This window comes from Excalfactoria chinensis, chromosome 2, assembly GCF_039878825.1.
Source record: "Excalfactoria chinensis isolate bCotChi1 chromosome 2, bCotChi1.hap2, whole genome shotgun sequence".
In the NCBI taxonomy this organism is placed as follows: Eukaryota; Metazoa; Chordata; class Aves; order Galliformes; family Phasianidae; genus Excalfactoria; species Excalfactoria chinensis.
This window is the reverse complement of record NC_092826.1, coordinates 10,447,687-10,463,317: the sequence shown is the minus strand read 5'-3', so window position 1 is coordinate 10,463,317 and position 15,631 is coordinate 10,447,687.

Genomic DNA, 15,631 nt, shown 5'->3' with positions numbered 1-15,631 from the left:
ACCCAGTAAAACCTTGCCTAGTTCCCTGGCAGACTGCCTTGCTTTTGAGAACTTACTGTCTCTGATCAGTGAGAGAACAGGGGGTTGTCCACCTAAGATTTTGCCTAGCCAAATAATTATGGTATCTGAGCCTTGAGGGCATTTTAGACCTCTCTTTCCTCTGTTTTTACTAGTCTTGCTTTCTGATGGATACTAGCAAAGGAACCAATCATAGGCCCATGAGTGCAAAGAATTTATATTGTTCTTTGTTCTTGAGCCTTATTTTGAATGTTATGAGTAGAATAGAGTCTCTACAAAGCTGTGCATATTGCCCAGTGACTGTGAGAGAAGCAGCCCTGGATAGCCTGAGATGGTTTGGCCCCCACGTTGCCATCTGCAAAATAAAGAGTCTAATTATTTACTAACCTGTGAGTCTGATGCAAGATGACCCTCTCTGGTGTGCTCTACTCAGATAAAGCAATGTGGTCTGGCTGGCAGCTTGCTGTCTCAGTGTAACCCTGGGGTACTGTTTCCCCCTTTATCTCATCTTGCACATGGACAGCTCTTGGAGACCAAAACAGCAGCAGCTACTGCTTCTAGTTGCAGTGGCAGCATTTTGCCTTGCTGGCACTGGTGTTAGTTTTTCCTTTAGTTTGTCATAGCAGGCCCAGGAGGGAGAATTTGTGTTCGTTTGCCTGGCTAAAGGTAATACAATATATCTGAAGTCTGCAAATGTTAGGGGCCTCAAAGAATGAGGGACAAAGGGACAACAGGATGCATCATTTTTAAAACGAATGACAAGTGGTACAAAGGAAACATCCTTCGTGGCTTTTGGTTTCCTTAAGCATCCTGGTCCATTGGAACCACAAAACGTAACAAGGAAAGTGAAGCAAAGTCAGACAAACAGATAAATTGATGCTTTGAATCCAGTAGAGGATATGTCTGATTATCTTTTGCAGCTTAACTGATAGGGTTTTCTCTATTTACGGCTGAGCAGTTCTGTGATCTTGCAGGAAATTGCTTCCTGTACACACTGTTCTTAATAGATTTTTAAATTCATGGCTGCTCTAGGAAAGTGGATTATAATGCAAGAGATTATGCATTTTTCCCCAGCTTTTAAGGAGCAGCCTTAATGATGGTTATTGTTGATGAGGGCATTACAGAGCATTCGTGTAGCAACCACCTTGAATAGCTTAGTGTTGAAAGCTTTAATTTTCCATTTAATAATAGTGAAACTAGTTAATACTAATTTTATACAAACACTTCCTAAGCTTCTTAGAAAGCATGCAGTCATGGATTTAGTCAGTGCCATGGGGGAATGCCATACATCATGAGGCTCAAATAAACCCAACAACCAGAGCTATTAGAGTTATGTGTAATATTTTACATCCCGCCTCAGATCCACTTTGTGAGGTCTCTGATTCACAGGCAGGGATGGCTTACCCAGAGATGGCTCTGTGATTCCTGCTGCCGGCTGTCTGCCCCACCTCTCTCTCGGAAGTTTTCATTCGTGCTGCGAAGGTGGCTCAGCTGCTTGGGAGGCAGCTGTTGAGGCAGCACGGTTTGCACACCAGCAATATTAATAGAAAAGCTGGCACCGGCTTTGGCTCTCTTTCATACACCCAGCTGTAATTTGCAGTGATTCAGTTCCTGCCACACAAGCAGCTGAGGTGTCTCGAAGCAGGGGCAGGGCTCAGAGGTGAAGATGGGAACCCCTAGGGCCATCCCCGACCATTCCTATTCATCAGCCAGATACCCACAGCTGAGGTTTGTAAATCTGCATGGCAGTGCCTGCCTGCATTCAGCCAACCCTTTTCTCAGGCGGACTTCCCACTGTGTCCCACAAGGATTCTGTGGTCTTTCTGCATCCCACCAGGATATTTTGGGGGACGAGGCACTTCTGCCTTTGGGGACAGGGGCCACACGGAGTGCTGGGGCCCTAAGAGGGATGAATTGCACGGGGCTGGTGCAGAACCAGAGCCCTAAGTATGTATCGTTGAAACTTGCTTTTGAGGTTTCTGTGGTAACTTCTTCAAAAGCAAATGTCGGACGGTAATACTGGTTTGGGGATTTCACAAGTCACTCTTACCTAAGATGCCCAGTCAAGAAGTAAGAGTCAATGCTGTATTATTTAAACAGCTTATGTGGGACACACCAGCATGTTGCTGGTTCACAGGAAAGCCTCCCCTCCCATGGTCATCTTCTTGAGGGTGCCAATAACCAACACCCGAGACTGCCTCACTGCTGAAAATCACTTGCATTTTTTCCCCACAAGTCACTCATGGGCCGATGATCTTTTGTGAACAACTTGTACTTTCCACGTGCATTTGGCCTCAGCAGCAGGATGGAGCAACGTGTTTGCCTTCCGTCAGACAATAACTCATGGCTACTTTTAGAAAAGGAGCTCTTGTTTTTCATCAGACATCCTCTCCATCTCTTTTCACATGCCATTGAGGACGATTTTTTGAGGAGTGTGACTGATGTCCTAATTATGCCTTTCGGGTCAAGAACTGAAACTTGAGAAGAGCAGGCCAGGCTCATGTTCAGTGCTGGCAACCAGCCCTGTCAGCCCTGGTTACTGCCTTCCCTGGGGCATGTGTGACTTTGGGGCAGCATCCTCCTGTGGACGTGTAGCCTGTCTGAGCCCTCCAGCCCAAGCCATTGGGATGCTTTGAGATGGGATGTGCAAGGAGAGAGGGGTGTCTGGCAGTGGTTTTTTTTTCAGGTTGTTACTGAGAGTGGTGACAACCAGGATGCTGATCGGTGACTCAGAGGATAAAGCACTTTTCTCTACTCCTTTGCACTTCTTGGCTTGGAAGCAGGACACCCGCAAAACCCAACCAGAAACTGCCACGGAGTTATTTATTTATTTATATATGTATTTTTGCTGCAGGAAGCAGAGCAGTCCTAGTTGCATATTCAGTAGTCATTTGCATGGTTTTGGTTAGTTACACAAGATATGTGGAGTTTCTCTTCCCTCAACTCAACTGTCTTGCGTAACTAGTCAGCATAGTGTGAATTGTCAGTGTGAACTGTCAGCCCTACAATCAGGACTACCAACTGCAGTTTGCCCTGACAAAGGAGACAGCAGAAACACAGGGGGGGCTGAGAACAGGCAACACAAATAATTAAGCAAGGGCAGACTTCCCTCAGGAAGAAACTGAGAAGAATAGGACTACTTTGTTAGAGAGCAGATGACTAAGAGCTATACAAATTAATGAATGGGGTAGAGAAAGTCAGGGGGGTGTTCCTGTTTACCCTCTTGAGCTATAAAAGAACAAGGCAACATTCAATTAAAGGGGAAGCAAAAAGTATCAGGTGACAAAACCCACTTTGCTTAGGATGGGATTGAGTTGCATTTGAGCAATCTGTCTCACCACCCAGCGTGGAGGGAGCCTCGAGGACTGCGCTGGGGAGGGTGCAGCTTCTAGGCACTAATGCAATTGAATCCCTCATGGCTTGTTGTTTGTTTGTTTGTTTTTGTTTTTGTTTTAAAGCAGCACTTATTCACATGGAAAATGAGGGTAAAAATAAGAGATGGAACATGTTTGAAATCATTAAGATTTCTTTTTCCAGCCGCTAGTTTCATGAATGCAGGGTCAAATTTTCCTTTGTGGACTAATTTATAATTTTTGAGCATCTTTCTCTGTTGATTTCAGCAGCCTTCTTCTACCACTATATAGCTGCTTAAGATGACATTTTCCATTGTGTTAATTTCCTGCTATTGGCCTCCTAGAATGAGATGTCTGGTTATTGGCTCACTTGCTCACAGCAGGTATAAGTATTTCCATTACAGAGAAAGCTGTAGTTTCAGACCAGGAGATGTGTAAGCACAACAAAAGGCTGATAAATGCTGAACAGACTCTACTGCAAAGGTCTAGTAAACATAACACAAGAGGCAAAGAATGGAAAAAATTGGAAAGTACCCAACATCCTTGTTGTTATTATGATCATACAAGTCACAGACTGAACTGGAACTGTATGGGGTACCTACAGGTATGTCCCAGTGATCTAAAATGGTACTGAAAAATCACCTGAAATGTTGGGGAACATGTCACTTTTGCAGTAACAAATTCATCTTAGATGCAGCAGATGATATCAAGGCTCTCTACTATCTGAATCAACTAGGACTTGAATTGTTTAAGCTGTTTTATGGTGTCTTGCACAAACGTGATCTGATGCCTTAAGGCTCCAATTAGGAAGGGGAATACAAAATGAGCTGCTCACCTTATTGAGATGGCGCTCAGCTACCAGAGTAAATATGGGTGAGGTAGAAACGAACTGATTACTGACTACATGGGAAGATAAAGGACTTGGCTGGGCTGGACCAGTGCCTAAACAAGCCTTCTTAATGAGAGAGGGGAAGTTTCCCTAGCTTGTGTAGTGGTCACATACTGACATATATAATCACAACAGAAACTTGCCATGTGCTTGCAGGGCTCTTGGACAGACCTTCCAGGCTTAGAGATCATGCCCCAAGTCAGTAACGAGTAGCATCATGACTCAATAGATACTGAACTGTTTTGCTTAATATTTAGAGTCATGAGAATGTCACTTCCCTGCTTTATAACAGGGAAGTGCCCGAGAACTGCTGTGTGAAGGGCTTTGTGCTATAAGATGTTGCATACCCAGCATACCTGTCCTAGCAAAGTCAATGAAGACATACCTGTGCACTGAGTTCAACATGTGTTTAAATGCCTTGAAGGATCACATACAGCCCAGGGTCAAAAACTGGCAGGTTTCTGGTGCTTCTTCCACCAATCCCTCAAATTAAAAAATATATGGATTAAAAGTGTTAAGTGAAGAAAAACTTTATTCAAACAGTTCTTAAATAAGAATATGTCTCAGAATGAATATAAGCAGCCAATATAAGCTTTGCAAAATTGTAAAGCAGGAAACCATGATATAATCTGAAGAATCCTGACATCAGTAGAGAAAGAAGAGCCAGATGGGAATGCCAGCGGTATACTCTTATCCTACACTCACAGTGAGGTTATAAAGAAGCAGATACTTGTCCAAAGAAGTTAGGGGTGTATTTTAAGAGTTGCTGCCTAAATTTTGAAATATTACAAGTTCTTTGACTTTCAGAGACGCTGATCCTAATGTTTTTTGTTTTCTGGAAGGTAGGGCGTGCTTTGTATTATTTAGGGTAAGAAGGGTCATGCAGAAGATCTCATCTGGCTTCTTGAAATGGGCCACGCTGTTTAACTTACTAATTCATTCAGCTGAAGAATTCTTTGTGTAATCAGACATGGCAGCGCTCAACCATATGTGAATGTTTTTTCAGCTCCTTAATGCCTTCAGTCAACAGGACTGATGCTCTTGATGGTCAGAGAAAAAACAAGGAAGTAGTTTGTGCCAGATATTTCTCTCCCTGTAAGTATAGGCAGTGTACATCGTTACCATGTTTTCTACTATCAACAAGATACTTTTCCATTTGCCTTTAAATAAACTCTTTCTACCTTCATTTACTTTTTATGGCCTCTCTGTCTAGGTCTCTGTGCCCCATCCTTACTGTAAAGCCCCCAAAAAGCAGATTTGTGGAACACCCTGGCTATCACTGGATTTGCCTTAACTGAATCCAGAAGAAAGCATTCAAGGAAGTATTCATAGGAAACAGGTGAAATTGGAATGGAAAGTTCAGTTGGAGTAGATGACCACAAAGATTTCTTCAGTCATTGTTTGCTGAGAAGGTTGTTTTTTTTTGGGCAGGACAAAGACTTGGTGGATTATATGCCTATTTTCTATTGTTTATAGATACATAATGCTAATTAATTCATCCTTCAAAACTATAAATAATTTATAAATATATATAAATATATGCATCTTTTTCTGCCCATGTTCGAATGAGAAGCAATCTTATTTGTTGATCTGACTGCTTTTGCTTCATAGTATCATAGTATCATAGTATTGTGCGAGTTGGAAGGGACCTTAGAGATCATCGAGTCCAACTCCCGGGATTCGAGCCCTCTGTGTAGCAGAGCGGCACTTCTACCCCCTGCTCCACAGGGGGGGATTCGAACCCGGGCCCCCTGGTGTTGCAAACGGGAATTCTACCGCTGCGCCACCGGAGGCACACAACACTTCTTAGTGTTTCTCCTATGTGTCTCATACTATAGTTCCAAAATTACTTGCATGTTGTTCACACGTGGAGTAGATCATCTTCAGTGTGATTACACAGCATGCATGGGACAACCAGAGGATCAGGCCCAGCCAGTATGAATTCATGAAAGGCAGGTCCTGCTTGACCAACCTGGTCTCCTTCTGTGATTGAATGATCCTCCTGGTGGATGAGGGAAAGGATATGGATGTAATCTACCTAGACTTTAGTAAAGCATTGATGCTGTCTCTCACAGTATTCTCCTGGAGAAGCTGTCACCCCATGGCCTAGAGAGCTGTACTCTGCTGCTTTAAAAACTGGCTGGGTGGTCAAGCCCAGAGAGTGGTGGTGAATGGAGTTAAATTCAGCTGGCGGCAGGTCACGAGTGGTGTTCCCTGGGGATTAGTTCTGGGGCTGACCCATTCTTTATTGATAATCTGGAAAAGGGGATTGAATACACCCTCAGTAAGTTTGCAGATAACACCATGTTGGAAGGAAGTGTTGATCTGCCTGAGGGTAGGAAGGCCCTATAGAGAGAGCTGGACAGGCTAGATTGCTGAGCTTTAACGAGACCAAGTGCTGGGTCCCGTGCTCTGGCCAAGACAACCCCATGCAGCGCTACAGGCTTGGGACAGAGAGGCTGGAAAATTGTGCAGAGGATCTGGGTGTGCTTGTGGATGCTCAGCTGAACATGAGCCAGCAGTGTGCCCAGGTGGCCAAGAAGGCCAACAGCATCCTGGTTTGTATTGGAAGTAGCATAGCCAGCATCACTGGGGAAATGACTGCCCCTCTGTATTTGGCACTCAAAAATAGAGGTGAGGCACTGACACAGGCTCCCCACAGAGGTGGTGGAGACACCATCCACTGAGGTGCTAAAAAACGTGCAGCTGTGGCACATAGGGTCATGGTTAATGGGCATGGTGAGAATGAGTTAATGGTTAGAGCTGATGACCCTAGAGGTCTTTTCCAAACCAAACAATTCTATGATTTTGTATTTGGGCTCCACTTAATTTTCTAACAGATCTGTTACTTGAATCAGAACTTTTGCCATTAAACTGAAAGTACAGTCCATTGTGCTGACCAGAAAAAATCATGCAGCATTGCGAGATTTATTCTTCCCCATTGGAAAATCTGTGTCCCTTTGATGACACATGGCTCAGAAATTCAATATAACAAAGATTTTAGTGTGCACACCAAAGATTTTAATATGTACCTGAATTTGATGCCAGCTCAGATTTTGTTGGTACAAGCAGTGCACACAATCAGATGTATGTCTCAGAATTTTTTGGGATCTGTTTTTTGAATGCTTGAAATTCATAGTGTTCCACCATTTTTTACTGTGTGTTTAAAAATCAGGACTTATCAGTAAAAGAAAGTGTTATTTCACCAGCAATCTGTTTTGCAGTATACAGGTCTTGTTACTAAGACACATTCATTGCTGCTGAGATTAGATTCAGAGAGTGGTGGTCTGCCTTGTCACTGCTCTGCTTACTGGTCACAAAGCATTACATCAAATGTGTTTATTATTCTTCAGTTGTGCTTATTGTATTGCAGTGTAGCTACTCCAGGAGCAGACACACAAAGTGGACTCTTTTTTGGTTTGGTTTGTTGTTGTTTGTGTGTTTTCTCTTTGCCTGTGTGGATATTTCAGGATTATTGTTATCATTTACAAACATCGTCCAGTGTTAATCTGAATCTCTCATTGAAGTTTAGCTCTTGAGTGCATCAGTCATGCTTGGTACGAAGGCAGGCACCTCAGTGTATGCAGGCAGATGACCCTGCTTGAAAGCACTTACGCTGAGGAGAATAAAAACAAACATGAGATGTCCTTGATTCCAACTGCAGGATTTAGTCTTGAAGACTTGTGACTACGCCATTGCTGCTTGTGTGGTTGAGAATGCATAAATGTAACAAGGGGCAGACAACTAATCAACAGTTAATTTTTTGTATTAGATCTATGAGAAGAAGGAGTTGGGGTGAAAATGTTTTTAACTCCCCACAGAATGAATCTGAGGCCATTAGAGAAGTCCTCAGCATTTAACTGTTGAGTAGTGAGGTGAAGGTGAAGACATCCCACCCATGAGGGCTGGCTGCCTGTCATGCAGACTTGACCTCAAAATGTAGCAGGTTGACCAGCAATGCCACATAGTCTGAAAGCAAAGATGCTGTAATGAATTCTGAGGATTTTGCTTATCTGGAATGTTTCTCAGAGCTTTAGTAACTTATTGCAGCCTACAGTAACAAACTGCTGTTTTCTGAGGAAATGTGACCTTGTGCAATTCACTTCTAACAGAAAATGCATTCAAAGTTGAGACAGTGCAGACTTCCCATGCACCCAGGAAGCCTCTCTTGTAGCCCAGTGATTGTTAGAAGACAGTCATTAACTTCTTGACTTCTTGGCATCTCATGTAAATGAATGATGGGGACTTCACAAAATGATCTGTCTTGGCAGTATGCAGGTCTGCTTCTTGAAATCCAGCTCCTGCCAGCTGCATTCATACCAGAACCAGAGAATCATGACAGACAAATGAAATGATAGGAATGATTTTCAGTCTCTTGATATTGAAGCTGAAAGAAGCTTCAGCCTGAGGATCGTGCTTTAGCTTACCATTAGTAGCTGGCTACTTTAAACTCCCCTAAGTGGACAGTTGCATCATTGAAGCATTAAAAGTCTCCAGTTTATATCAGGCTTCTTCTGTACTAAGCAAAAGAGTTCATGCTAATAAGAAGCAGTCTTTCATTTGAATTAAATCTAACTACAGCAAGAGATGACAGGGCTGGAGAAAGAAAATGGAGCCCTGTGGAGATAAAGGTCATGCAGTAAATCAGTTTCAGAGCCAGGACCAGAATCAAGCTCCTGGTGTGTTGGACCAGGACACTCTCAGCTTTTTGTGGCAGCTAGCAGGATGGAGAGTTCAAAAAAGTCTGTGAAATAAAAGAGAACTCATCTATTTCACCAAAGCTACCAGCAATGATTCTTGATTCTCTAAATGGTGAAGTACTTCCTTCAGTGGTAAGGAAAGAAGGAAAAATAAAGCATTTACATTTTTATTTATTTGTTTATTTTTTTAGCCTGGTGTTGAGCATATTACAGTTTCCATATTACAGTTTCAAAGTATGTGTAAATCAGTAGAGAGCACAAGATGGAAATGCTTCTGTTCACCAGCTATTTGCTCTGAAAATCAGCTGACTTTGCAGTTTCTGATGGCAAAAGTGTTGCAATGGCCAGAGGCTGTTTCATTTCTCTGTGAAATACCTCTGAGGTCCTTTGGGCTAAGCCCTTGTGTGATCATGGACATTGTATTACCCAACTTTCAGGCACCCTGATGTCTCGTGGCATCCTCAGCCCTGCGTTATGCACCCAGACTTCCTTCTCATGAGAAGCTCAGGAGTGCTAAACAGCTAACACTGGATTCATAGAAACCCACAAGCTGAGCAGGGAGCTCTCATTTGCCTGGTAGGAAAACATGACAGTGAGACCCCCTTAAATAGATATCTTTCTCCAGGGTAGTTCTAATGTAGACTGTAAGTGATGGTAATCGTTTCTGTTGATAGGACATATCAGCACAGTCCTTTCCCACTACAGAGAGGGACATCTCACTGGTACCCTAATATTCAGAATAAGGCCTGTCATTTGGGAATCAAGACATCTGTTTTCAGATTCCTCCACCTCCTGAGTTGCTGGAAAAATGAGTGAATCTAGATTTTCCTTTCTAGGGAGGTGATCTTAGCATAGCTTAAAATGGGATAAGGGTAAGCATAAATCAGCTTTCACATCAGTGGTCTTCTGTATGAGGCCTGGCCATGGGGCCACATACAACTGGGCATGTGTAGAGTCTACCTAGAATACACTTATTGGTTTGGGACATTGGAGACAAGTGGGAGAATATCTAGGTTCAATGCTGCCCATCCAGGATCTGGGCATTATCTAAGATAGTATCAAAATGTTTGAGAGTGTCAGAAGCAAGAGATTGCTTCTGAATCATAGATTCATAGAATGGCTTAGTTTGGAAGGGATCTTCAAAGATCAACTACTTCATCTAGTTCCAACCTCCCTGCTGTGGGCAGAGTTGTCACCTGCTGGATCAGGTTGTGCAGGCATGCCTGCAGATTTAAATGTCATCTGGGAAAGGATTTTGACAGTCTTAGTGACAATAAGATGCTTAACTTCTTCTGAAAGTTAGTCTTTTTTTGAGTCACACTCTCCTTGCCTAGTACTGCCACTGTTTTAGTTCACCTTGACAATACTAAATGGTGGTAAAGGTCTCTTTCAGTATTAGCAAACCCCGAGAGACAGAATGTTAATGTCATAATTTGAAGTTTAAAAAGCATTTTTTTCCCCTCTATTTCTTTTTTCCTATGATGTTAGCTAAAAGCTAAAACTGTATTTCAAAGCCTGCCTTGCTAGTTATATCACAATGATCTTCTAATAGAGAAAAGTAGTTGCACATATGGTAGGACAGCTGTGTTCTCTGCATTGAGATCTATTTCTTTTCACATCCCAGAAATAGGCTGGACTGGATAAATGAGAAGTTCCCTTAACTTCTTGTTTGCTTCATAAGTGCAATGTATGTCTATGAGCTACAGAGATCAGTAAAATGCATAAGCACCATCTTGTCCTTTTAGGGCAAGAAAGCTGACTTGTGTGTATAGAAATATACTGCCTGCAGTTGTCCTTCAGGGGCACAGGAAGGCAGTTGTCTTTCCATTGCCTTCTGCTGTGCACAGACCATTGCAGTTGTAGCAGAAAGGATTTACAGCACAATACCCTAACTCTGTGATGCTGTGTTATAAACAGTAGAACCTGGTCCCGGACATTGGCAAGTTGGACAGCCCATGTGGAGTGAAATGGAGTTGAAGAAGTGATTACTCTCCATAAGGAGTTACTAATAAAATGTAGGGTGTAATAGAAAGGGAGCTAGTAGAGGAATGCAGTCTTTGAAGAGGTTAATGACCAATGTACCCTACAGGTGAACAGTTCTGCAAAGTTGAGTAATGTTCTAGCCAAGGTGTTTGCTCATGTCTCTGCTGTTGAAGAATAATATCAGTTTATGTTCCTATGTGAATTCAAGAGCTTAGAAATCAGACAATGCCTCTACTGAGTCAATAAATAGAAAAGAACTGTCAAACTGCTGAGGTAACACTAGGGGTTAGCAAACATAATGCAGGCGGTCCCTTTGGGATGAAGCACCTGTCCCATTAGGTGTGATGTTAGTCAAAATGCTGTAAGAAGAGCACAGCCTCCTAGACAAAACATGCATTAGCACTGCTGAGCTAGGTATCACTTAGGACTTTTCACTAATTAGGATTTACAGCTCTCAGAGCTGATACTTCTGAGAGACAGCCTGGTGATGTCTGCTCTAATCTCTCCCACTGAGGCTGGGGCCAAGGAGAACCTGAAAATGTTTTTCAAGCAAAGAGTCCAGACATTTTTCATTGGTAAGGATAAAACCTAACAAAATCGTGTTTCATCACCCAAGCCCTTTTATTGCAGGAAGCACTAGGATGTGCTAGGAAAACTGCTGGTCATCACTTCATGCTTATCTTCTTGTCCTATGGATACACCTTAAGCCACACAAAGAAAACTCCACACTTGTGGGAATGAATATGCAAATTCAAACTGCCTACAAAAATCTCTCATTCTGTTTCCTTTTTGTTTTTCCTAAAAAAGAAAGAAAGTTTCTGCTCCTTGCAATGCTAACTGCAGCATTCAGCTGATCTGATGCAGTTAGTCCTGATTTACATCCATATGAATGAGTAAAGCATCAGACTCTGGTTGAGAAATACGTATTTCCGTGGTACCACATTACAGGAGTCCTTGATTCCCTGATCCTAACCCTGGAATGCAAGGAAGACTCAAAGTTTGGCAAAGGTTGTAGCCAGATGCAGTGTACTTCTGTGTTCACACCCTCCCTAATTATTACTCTTTAAAAATAATAATAAAATGCAAATAACTTACACCTGGTAAAGCTGGAAAAGCAAAGAAAAGCAGTAAGGAACCCGGGGGTTGTGGGAGTGTTATTATTATTTTTAATCAGACGAATACACACCTGACTGAAGTTCCTCAAACGCTGTCTGCTATTACTTTGGTTTCCACAGTTAATACACTGAGGTAACGTCCTTTGGTTGCGTTGTTTAATTGAACAGATGACAGGGGGTGGAGGAAGCTATGCATGGAAACATGCTAGAGATAGAAGAGAAGAATTCCCACCCACGCAGCAGGCATGTACTGTAATAATGGAATAATTATGTGCAGTTTGTTTATAGCTGTTTTCCTCTAGCATTGATGCCTTGGGCTAGAAGTGAAGCAGGATGGGTCCTGCAATCAGTTTTCACAATCGTCTTTTTGTCGTGATTTCTATTTTATTCCCCATTAGAAAGCAAAGCACATCTAGAGCAAACTCAGAGGCTTCAGCTCTTCAGGATGCTGCGGATTTGCTTGAATTTGGGTGGGCTTTTTATGTACGACTGATTTGGATTTGTCCCATGACCTATGGACCTCAAAATCTATAACTATGATTCTCACTCTACACTCCCAATCTGCCCTGAGTTTCTTGGAGCTGGATCTGTCTTGGAGAGAGACATTTGCCAGACCCTCACATAATGAATATTGGCCTGTGGATAAAAACCGAAGCCAGATGGCTTTGTGTGGTGGAGATGGCTAAGTAACTGTTACTGCAACGGACTGTGTGGTGGGGATTCGTTCTTGTCTTTGAAGCAGGTTAGGAATTGTTCTTGTGAATTCTTCCTGCCACTTGTTAATAAAATTAATCAAGTCCTGGTTTTTTGCGTTTCAGCATGCACTTTCAAAGTGCTGGTGGTAAAATGCTGATGATTTTCCTCCTGCTGCCCCTCTAAATTTATCAAAGGCGGTTATAGGCTTCATGCAGCATTTTGTGTTCAATTGAGCTGCACTCTGCCATGGTTGTAGACATGGCCTCTCATTTCCACTGGCATTTGAGGAAACGTTTCCAGACAAGCAGAGTGTCCACATGATGCACATTATCTTTCCCTCATAGAAAGCTGCATGCCAGGCCCATGCAGTCAAGAAGAGAAATGGGAAGTATTCACAGATTAACTGCAGGGAGGTCAATAAACAGACATTGGGCCGGGAAACAACTGGAAAACTCCCAAGATAGTTCTTGACATGACAACCACACCTGCTGTATCAGATCGGTCACGCAGGTTGTGAACTTTGGCAGTAAATGGCTTATTTCATGTGCATCTGTGCAGCACGTGACACAGTGAAGGTCTTGGCTTGAGCTTTAGGGAATATAGCTGTATCTTGGAAACTCAGAGCAACCTGAAGATAAACCAATGAAATCTCCTCAGCCTATTTATATGCAGAATATACAAGAATGTGTATACCATGTGCTGTCCTTGAAAAAGCCTTGGAAATTTAACAGAGCTGTTATTTAAGGGGTTAGAGAAGTAGTAACCGTGTGCTGACACTAAACAATGGAACGGGCAGCTGTTAGCACCACCTTACATGTGCGGCAGACATGCCCCTTTCCTGAGGATGTTATGAGCTAAAATGATATTTTAATCAGCTAAAGCTGTTGAGGTGATTGTAGAAAAATGTGATTTTGCTATCAAAACTCTTCTGACCAGGCTGGAATGAAAAATCAGCGTTGCTACATAAAAAGCCATAGGTTTCATTAAAAAACAACACAGTTTTGGAATGTAAGTTTTCTAGTTGTCCTGCTGCTGATGCCTTAGCTTCAGTGGGAGGTTGCTTGAGGGATAGGGCAATGGAAATCTTTCAGGGTCGCAGTTTGATGGTAGCCCCCACCAAGCACATGCCTGTTCTGTGGAGTGATGCTCATGTTGAGCAGCAGGAGCAAAGGAAGCAATGGGCATGCTGGTTGCTTTGACTTTCACTGGAGATTTTGTTGGAAGGGGCCAACCCCTTCATGATGGGTAATCTCTCTGCTGAAATGCAGTTGCTATACCTTGTAGTTCTCTGCTTTAGATCCCATTGTAAGTAAGGCCAAGTGGTCATTAGCAGTGGTCTTCTCTTACACCTACTGAACGTGTAGAAAGTTACTTACAGGCAAATGAGTGAATCAAGAATAAACCTCAAGGTGTGGTGGGCTCACAGAGATTTAGGAACTAGAAATTCTGTTTGACTTGCTATCAATGATTTACCATGGGGCCTTGGGTAAGTGACTTCATTTTTCTATGACTCAGTTTCTCTCTCTGAAACAACTGTCTGCTGATCTCACTGGGGTAGTTTTAAAGCTTAATTTACTTATATTTTATAGCACTTTGAAGATGAGAACTGCAGTATATTATGGGAAACATTGGGAGTCATAAAAGAAAGAGTCGGTGTTGCAAGAGGAGGTATGATAATGAAGCCTAAAGTCAGAGACTTAATGCCTCAGTTCTTTGCTGAATCAAAGCCTAAGACTGCAAGTTCTTTGAAACAGACTCTCCTCAATTAGAGGCCTGCTCAGAGCTGAACTTAATAGCACTACGACATAGCTGGGGCCTCTGAGCCCTTCTGTAATAAATGATTAGGAACCTAAGCTCAAAGATGGCACCAGCTGCAGGACTGCAACAGATCCCTATGGGGTCTATCTCTTTCTCTCACGGCTCTTAGGTTTTTTTATTATCTTCAAATCTCTGTACCTTAGTGGTTGTTCCATTCTCCAGGTCATTAAAGCATTGTTCCTGCTATAAATAAAGAAGATGAAATTACAGGGTACTTATAATGCACGCTAGCTAGGAAGCTGAATGGGCATGAAAGGGCTTCCTGGTTTCCTTCCAATTCAAAATGTTATTGAGTTACTGTGTAATCAGATAAATGAGTTGTTAATCAAAGTGATGTCAGCTTGGGACATACTATAGAAAAATGATTCCGTTGTAATCAGAACTGTATAATTAAGCAATGAGGCATGACAGGGCTTGAATTATAGCGTGATAATTTTCACCTTAGTGCTACTGATGAGGCCGTGGCTGTCTGCCATCCAAGTACCCGAGTGTGTCTTGCTGTTCAACAACCCCAGAGCTGAAACATCTAAAGCAAACTGAAGCAAAAATCATTCTTTCATCTTCCCCCTGCTCCAGGGTGAAGAATTTCTGTGATCAGCTGGGTCAGGCTGAGCCTAGTGCATCTGGGAGCAAGTTTGTCTACGTGTCTGCCTGCTATTAGAATATTCATGGCACAAAAGCGTTTTGCTTAGTACGAATTTAATGTGATAGTGGGGAAGGGGGTCCTTTCAAAGGCCCAATGATTTGATCTACAGCTACTATTAATTAAACTTCAGCAAAAAACTTGATGTTAAAGAACAGGCCCACTAAAATGGTCCCTACCTAGTGATGCTTAGAGTTTTCAAGGCTGAAGACCTCTTCTCCTTTCAACCTGAGAAATTTAAATGAGGAATAAACTTAAACATTCAGAATTCTCTCTTTATTCCCACACTACCCTTGGGATAGAGAGAAAAATAGATAGAGTTAAAGGAAAAGTTTTAAGGAAGCATTAGAATAGCGTGGGCTTTGGCAGCCTCTGCCATGAATGATGGAGAAGGCAGCCTGGGAATTACAACTACT